Genomic DNA, 9,326 nt, shown 5'->3' with positions numbered 1-9,326 from the left:
AAATGACACCTTTCATAGTTTACCGGACATTGAAAAGAGTGTATATATGTTAACATTGGCATGAATTAAAGATGTAAATGCCTTTGAGTGAGGGATGACATATTCCATCTTCATTTGATTTGACATCTGGGAAGAAAGCGTTGAAGTACTGCTATAGATACCATGAAACATGAATAAACCATGCAGACTTAGATCACCAATAGAGGGTGCGCTACAGAAGCCACCAATCCAGCAGTGCATGCTCCCTGGAAATAATTGTTTGCTGCAAGCGCAAATTGTTTTTTAGGCAATTTAAAAGTAATCTTTAATATATGTGACAGAATCAAATGCATTTTCTTCTGGTGTCTGCAGAGCATAGCATCAGATCTTTCTTAATGCAGCTGAATATTCTTTTGAAAATGTGGTTACTACTGCTACAATAATGCTGTTTTTCACATAATGCAATTTTTTTATTGATGCTAACAGTGGCTCTTTGTGTTATTATGCTGAGTTGTTATGCTATGGTGTACGTTTACTTTTTCATATTGGATTTACTACTTTTAACTGTGCTTAAATAATGACTCTAAAGCTTGTAAGACAAAAATGTAGCATGTCAATGTTTTCCAAAGAAAAACAAGTACCTCCAAAATAGCAGCTTTACAGGAGACAGCAAAAACCTTCTTTGCATTTAAAGTAAGGTAACCCCTTAACATTCCAGGTTTATTTCACACAAAGACTTATTATTCATTAATTACAGGGGCTTCAATGCAAACGAATGGAGCTATTATTAGGTTATAGAAGCATGTGATGGCTTGTTAAGGGGTCAATGTAAAATATTTTAATTCCAAGCACTTTCAGAGCATTCTGCTGGTCAGTTCAATATGAAACTTTCACATAGTGTGAAAGACAGCTGGTTAACTGAAATGATATAGAAAAATGAAAGTAATAGAGTTTTTTTTTGACAGTGACAACATTCTAATGACAGTAAATATTTCAACTTAAAACTTAGCTAAATATTATAAAGGGTAACACTTTGTCTGGAGTGGTCCTTTGTAGATGATTAAAAAACTCTTCACAGATTATCACATCAATAACATAACAATGAAGTAGCAGTGGTGAAGCATCTGAATACATTGAAGTAAATATCTTGTAGATGATCTGTTGATACATTATACATTTAGTAGATGTATTGTTAATATGTTACTTCTATTACGTAAAACCTGAGTTTAGCCAACCTTACCCAACCTAATTAGTGGATCAGATAGATTAAGTTACACTAATCATGATATGAAACTTACACTTATTTTTATGCAATCCATAAACTGGGTACTGTATGCACAGTATACACAGTAGTTTGTAAAGCAAACCTCAACATTTTTCTGAGGTCTGCATTTTTTGGGATATGTTTACTTTAAGCCCTTAGACAAGCATTTGTTTTACAGCACAATAAGAGAGCAGCAACACTGTGTCCAAGTACCTTAAGTAACTTCCAATGTACACAGTGAGATCTTTAGCTATTTAGGTGTCTATCTATAGTAACCACAACCAAAATAGTAGCTTGTAGTTAATAACATTGTACAATCTCTGCTGTGACAACATTGTTCTGTCTCTCACACACACACACACACACACACACACACACACACACACACACACACACACACACGATAGATTTCTTTGTTGTGGCTTTGTTTGCAAAGCCAGACTGTCTATAATTTAATAGGAAAGCAATAATTAATGTTGCACTAAGTTTGTTGAGACATATTATGCACTGCCCTGAATTATGTACTGGTGTGACCATGAGTGGCCCTCAGAGATGAGCATTACTTCTTCCTAACAGCTTCCTGCCTTTTTATACACAAGACAACTTCATCAACTTCATCTGTAATGTGACAAGACACTCACGCAAACAAGACTGCATGGAAAAAAATTCTTTCTAGACATTACAAGTATGTTAATGTCCCTAAAAGTGACGGACCTTTAAGAAAGTTTGGCAAACAATTACATTTACAAAACTTACTCTTTATTCCAAATGTAGCCAAAATCTGTTTGGTGTATGAAAGTTGCTTCTTTAGTTTTGCATACATTGGACACTTGTAGACACCCATTATTTTTATTAATATTACTGAGCTGTTCATTTAAATAGGAATAATACATGTAAATTTACCAATAGATAAAGCCAATCCCTCTTTTGAGAAAGCTGCAGTGAGCTGCAGCTGCTAGCGGAGCACAGCTGGGCAGGCAAAATGAACTCTTTAACTCCATATTACATTTGTAATTGCTACAGCAACTGCTGGACTGGGCTTCAACCACAAGCAGTCATGGCTGTTACTGGCCAGTCTGATGCAATAAGGCTCAACCCCACCAGCCTTTGTGTGACCAATCTATGCCAGGCCCTTTGGCCATCCAGGGCACATGCAGAGTTTGTCTTTTGAGGCATTTTGCAGTGAGTGGTAAGGGTGAAGGGCTAATGGTCAGTGCATCAAGCTGACCTTACTGTGTCCTTACATCATCTCTCATTAGTAGAGTTATCTATCTAACAGGGAAAGGCAGTATTGTACACTCTTTGTGCCTTCCATGGAGCCAGTATATGCTTCGAAACGAAGATGCCAGAATGGAAGCAGCTCCATAGAAGAAACATTTTTGCCTGCAATGGGTTTTTGTAAATCAAATGTCCTTGTGCAAAGAACCTTTTTACTGTTTAAAGAACCTCCACATAATGTAACGGTTCTATACCAGAGGTCTTTCCGCGAAGTGCATATCCAAGGCAAGACCAGCCATTATTTTAAGAGCATATATGTGAGTACAGCCCAGGCATGTACATACGGTCTGGATGAGGGAGAGCCTGTCCTTCTCTGTATCCCCTCCAGGCATAAAAGCAGCGAGCACAGCAGGTTGAACGCCTTGTCCGTCCACCACAAATGCCATTTGTCATCATAGAAGAACAGCATATTGCTTGCAGAAAAATAGGGTAAGACACAGCGCACTGTCCCATCTGTCTCCTGCAGTGTGTTGTAGGACATGTACGATTTTCCTGAAACTTAAACTGTGCACTTAATACAGTGAAGCCGCATTAAAACTGCAAAGCCGTGTGCACCTCTAAAGTGTAACATTGCAACAGTATTGCAGCATTGCATTTTTGGGTGTCTTCACAGAAGCTAAAAGCCTTCTCTTGGCAAAGTACTTTGAATATTTCAGCATATCTAGGGAATACGGGTGTGGTCAACTGCTGTTGATTCAGGTAGCCATCCATTTTAATCAGATGTGGCTCAGTGGTTAAGCGCTCCATGCTCAAAACAAGTGTAATCCAATGGCAAAGCACCAATAGATTTAGACCATCCAAAAGCTGACATTGCACCCTGAAGCAAGCCACATGCATGCCGGCTGAGCTAGTGCATGACATAATGTCAAATAAACATACATAAAAATAAACAGGACAAAATATAAAACAGTGATTTATATTACATAAAATAAAGGTATCATAAAAGGTTGTTTGGAACAATGACATACAGGGGCCACATTTGACTTAAAGAGACACTCAGGGCAATGTAAAATATTTATCCACCATGCTTGTGTTGCAAACATGCCTACTCACATCTTACAGCAGTGCCACAGTAGTTCTAAAGTTAGATTTCCTGGTTTAAAGACTAGGAAAATACACCTGATGATGTATCTTGAAGGTGGAAGAATATGACTACAAAGACTACTTGTCCCACTAGTTGGTTAATCCATCACCTGAATTGTTCCTTTGATGAAAAATGTTTGACAGCTTATTGTGCTGCATCAGCTACAACTAACTAGCACCAGATATGTATTTATTAGTCTGTAGATCAGTGTCTAGCAGTCAGAATATACTGAGAAATGGAGGAATTCCAAATGGCTGTGTCACATATGTGTGTAGTGCATGCTGGGTAGTAGTGAGGGAACAGAGATCGCTGATAACAAGAATTTAATGTCAAACTGATGACGTTCAGAGAAGTAATGCTACACTACAGAATACTACATAATAAAACACTTTCACTGGTCCCTGCCACAGAATATTGACGTAACCATGCTATAAACAGTTCATGGCAGACATCACATACTGTAAGGATTAGTTATTACAGTTAGTTATTGTAGAGCTGTGTATTACTATTAATTATCATATTACAACATTTGATATCATCACAGCAAACTAGAGCACATTTAGCAAAAATGAGCATGTATCTGAAGCTGTAATGGCATCAAGCATAACAGCATTTGTCATAACAATTACATGTAACTGGAACATGATGCTGTTATTTTACTGAACAAAATTTGCCATCACACACAACTCCTGACAATACATGACAACTACCATGATGTGTTTATAGCATGGTTATGTCAATGTTATGTAGCAGGGTTCAAGTGTTATCCAAATAAGATATGAAATGCTTTTCTTAGGCTGGGATTCCTCTATAAAGAATTGTTCAGCTTATGTCTTGAAGGTACCAACTATTGAAAGGTTCTTTATGGAATAAATCGTCTATAGCACAGAACCCTTTCTATCAGTTTTTAGAGTGATTATGTTACTGCATTTACAAATATGTTTGTGGGATTTTGGTACATCACCACTGCAGTGCCAGTCTTCAAAGCGTGCATTTAAATTATGAATACACAATTTTTCACTGGGTTTGACATTCTGTTGCTTCACGCTGTCAATGGTTCTTTAATTTCACACAGTGTTTAAACCACTTTTGCCTATTCAGCAGCCTAAGTATCTGCATCCGTTCACATGTGGAAAATCTGAACCCTGAGGGAACTAATGTGAGCAATTTGTGAATCAGATTAGCCACTGCTCTGACTACAATTATTGCCTGGCATATTTGAGACATGTGCTGAGATTTCTATCAGAGAAAATGGTGGAGGGGGAGTGGTGATGGGCATACAATTAACCTCACACTGTTATCTAAAAGTATTAGTCTGCTATCGTTTTATAATTCAGCCAGCCAGTGCTGAACTTGCTGAATCAACGTCAATCAAGATCATTACAGCACTGCTATACTATTATGTTTCTGGATGTCACTTGATAAATGCTGATGAGGGTGTTGTTTTCTGCTCCAGCTTTATTTAAACTGACTCTAAAATGGTATAATAGAATGTCAAAAGAGTTCAGGATGAACGTTGGATGTAGACTGCAAATTAGCTTCAGAACCATGATGTATGCACCAACATGATTCATCCATGTGGCATCCAGCTCTACTCCATCTAAGACTCATCTGAATAATTCATTTAGGGTAACTGTGCAATATGGATTTTTAGCCATCTTCTGAACTGCATCTACCTTAACATTCAGCTTAGTAATTACACTATCACAACAGACCACTTTACAGTAGCTATAAAGAGCACATATGTATGTCCTCTTGTGTATTTGCAAGAAAAAAAGGATCGTGCTTTCGCATCGCTGGATGACTTCTGCATTCCTTTTAGTGGTGCTAAAAGGGGAGGTGTGTTGCTCTAAATGCTTTTCTTTGCACTTCTTGCACTTACGGTGGTAATTTACAGTTATCTTATCCCTACAGCTTTTTCAGTAGCCCCTAAAATGATACTGGATATATTTTGGATAATACGTCATTCATCAGAGCTATCTTTACATTTACAGCCATCGACTGGAAGCCCAACAGAGCATAATTGGCCTGACTCTGTTAGGGTGGGTAGGGTTGCCCTCCCTCAGCAATCTGCAGGTGTCTGTTGGATGACAGATCAAATTTGACAGTTAGTGTTCTCTTCCAAGTGTGTGCCCATGACATTGTGCCCTAGAAGAAGCAGAGGAAATGGACTAAATTTGACAAAGATATTTTGTTAAAAATAATTGGCTAAAAATAAAAATAAATAATACGATTTTTTTTCTCCATTTTCCATTTTTCACTTGTAGCTCATAAAAAAACAGTATCTCAGAAGTACAAATGACGTTTGATGTTTTTGTTGATTTTTTTAATTCTCTACATTCTCTACAGAGAACACACTTTTGCACATTTGAATGTAAAAGGTAACATATTAAAAACTCACATTTCAATATGTTAAACTCAGTACATAAATAGAAACTTTAAGCTTGGTTGCTATAGAGGATGTAATAACTTATTTTTACATACAAAATCAACAAAATGTGTCATTTGGCTTGGGGTGTTCAAATGTTTGCATATGACTTTATATCATTCATATTCACAAGAAGAGCTATTTTATTATAATGATGAATTTATTGAAAAGCAGATGTGCACATGCAGTTATTGTCAAGTCTTGCTTGTGGAAAGAAAAAAAATGAAATGTTTTTTAAACAGAAAAGACTCAAACCTTAAACAGACTGTACATTTAACCATGGTAAAGTAGTATAGCAAAAAGAAAAACCCCTCTAAGTGTTCATTTGATATTTTTCAGCTTATTTGCATTGTTAAAATCACACCTAATATCTCACCTTGCACCCTCAATGACCTGACCTATCTCTTCCTATTGCAGGCTGTTCTCTGATATAACACCAGCCTGCTTACTTGGAGAGACGACCTGTGTTCTCATGGCACATTCCATTGCAGCTTTAAGAGTCTGCACAGCCGCTGGCTTCATCTGAAGTGACAGCTGATGTCTGTTGAATGTGCTAGAGCGTGATGACTTGGGCAGGTGGCTGTGATAAAAGTGATATCCAATTCACAGTGTCCCTGTACTGTATGCATTTCTCTGGTCATTCTAGTGCTCTTCTCCTAAATGGAGACATTTTTGTTCAGTCAGGCTAAAAATAAGGGATTGATGCAAGTTAGACAACATTCCTCAAAAAAGCAGTATAATGTGAGTTTTTAGACCATCAACCTTAAATTCCTTCAATTGCACTACACAGGCACAACCATGCATGAACATGCCATGTTTTATAAAGACTACTTGTCAAAATCAGTTTTAGTTTCTTGGTAGGTGATACTGTGCTTTCTTTGTAAGCCTAGTCAATGCCTTGCACGTGTGCACAAAGTAGAAGACAAGAACGCCATGTTTCTGAATAGATTTCCCAGTGATTTCCATTTTCAGTCCCAGGTCATGAGAGAAATAAAGAGGATTTAGCCATTTCCTCATTCAGAGACAGATGGCTTCACAAAATTTCCTGACATTATTAGTGAGAAACCCCTCAGTGCTTGCTGCATATCATTTCAGTGTGAATAAATGAATGTGATCAAGTGAACATGTGACTTTTTATTCCACATCCCTTGGTTGCCTGTTTTGTATTATAACTAATTTTTGCAAGGAAATGGTTCCAGCTCAGCTCAGCTACAATTTCCCACTTACATTTCATGCTCAGTTACATTTTCTGCAGTCTTGGCCATTTCTTTCTGTTTATTTTTACTTGTAAGAATATTTTTACTCTTAACATTCAAGAAAAATGACTTTGCATATGTACCAATCTCTAAACTTGTGGACTACTTAAAAGCTATTCCATTTCAGCATGGCTGCCTATAAGCTGTAATAGATGGAGTGATTTATGATATCTGTCTGCAGCTGCCTGTTGGAGCATCAAACATGTCTGAGATTGAATAGAGCTGCTACTGGAGCTACCTGATAATAAGCCTCAGGTGGATTCATACACTTGTCAGTTGAATTTTGGGTTGTGTGTTAATTTATGCATTGAGGTGAACATATATCTATAACATATATTCATCCCTTATCCTCAAATGAACTGATTTCCAAAATATCCTTTTATTTGACACAAACATGAATGTGCCTTTCACACAGATACTCATAAAAAATACAAGTCCCTAATGATGTTCTTTTACTTGGAACCTGTTACATAACATTGACATAGCCAGTCCTACCTAATACACTACATAAGCAGCTGCTTAGGGCTTTGTGGCAGACAGGGGCCCCCTAACTACTTATTACTGTACTATTACATTGTCTAAGATGCTTGAGTGAGGGGGGAAAAGGAGCTGGTTAAATATGATTAAAAAAATAATGTACACATCTGGAGCCAAAAATTGGAGAAGAAGAAGAGACTGGGAGAAAAAGCGAAAAGGTAAAGTTTTTTTTAAATTTTTTACATTTATTTTGTGGTGTTAACATTAAGTCTGTAGTTGAACTGGTAGCAGATCTGGGATCTGTTTGATGAAGCTGGTTCGTCTTAGACAGGCTTTTTGATTAATCTTCAGCTTCACAAAAGCTAATAAACACAGACATGATTAATATCCCTTTATATGGTGTTGGGATCTGTATGACCTATTTTCAGTGTTTACCAAGAGACAAAATGATGCGATTTATTATTATTTCAACCTAAGATTCTTTGGTCTTTGCTCATTTTCAGTAAAGAACACAAAAAAATAACACATTTTCAATGTCTTCACTCAGCCCCTACACATTTATATTACACATGTGCTGTAGGGGTGAACCCGTGGGGAATAAAAGTGTGGAAATGCTGTGTCCTTCATTCTGTTCTTCTCCAACTTGACCTGCTGTTAGTGTGTGTGTGTGTGTTTGTATATGTGTGCATGTGTGTGAGGGTGGACAACATGAACAGGCTGCTGATTGGCTACAGCTGCTAAAGATGAACCCTAGACTGGCTACTTGTGATGTTTTAAAGCTCTATTTGTACATAAATTGTTATGGCTGTATTGATTTAAGAAAACAAAAAAAAAAAAACAATAATGCGGTGGGTCCACCAGACCACTGTGAGTAACAAAAACATCAGCACCACACAAGGGTTAACTTGCTATACTACAGGTATTAACAACTTTCAGTGTTAATCCAGGTTGGAAAATGATAGATTTTTGGGTGACGTGATATAGCATGTTATAACAACTGACTGTAGCTTAGTGTATATCACGGTGACATAATGCTGATGATGCCAAACATCAGCTAGAGGAGTATAAAGCCCCCTTCCAGCATTGTGCTGTACAGCACTGGAACTATGTCTCTGAATTGATGGAGCACCGTTAAACATCTTTGGGATGAATTAGAGTGATTCAGAACTAATCATCCTACATCAGTACACAACCTCACTAATGCTCTTGTGGCTGAATGCATTAAAATCTTCACAGTGATGTTCCAAAATCTAGTTAAAGCCTTGCCAGAAGAGTAGAGTTTGTTACTGCTGTAACTCCCTTTTCATACCCTTGATTTCAGTAGAAACACTAGATAACCAGGTGTCCAAAAATGGTCGAAAATTTAGTGTCATGACAACATACGCCATCTGCCATGACAGGGTTACGTCACGGTTGCGTAGAAGGGTTAAAGTTAAGGATTTTTCTTTGCCTTTCAATACATACCACAAACCATGTAGCGGCCTTTATTTTTAAGAGTGTACGAACTACGAAGTTTGTGAAGTTGTCTAGTGCAGCAGACAGAGAGAGAGAGAGAGAGAG

The sequence above is a fragment of the Pygocentrus nattereri genome, chromosome 10, assembly GCF_015220715.1.
Source record: "Pygocentrus nattereri isolate fPygNat1 chromosome 10, fPygNat1.pri, whole genome shotgun sequence".
In the NCBI taxonomy this organism is placed as follows: Eukaryota; Metazoa; Chordata; class Actinopteri; order Characiformes; family Serrasalmidae; genus Pygocentrus; species Pygocentrus nattereri.
The sequence above is the reverse complement of the archived record's forward strand: the minus strand, read 5'-3'. Positions refer to the sequence as shown.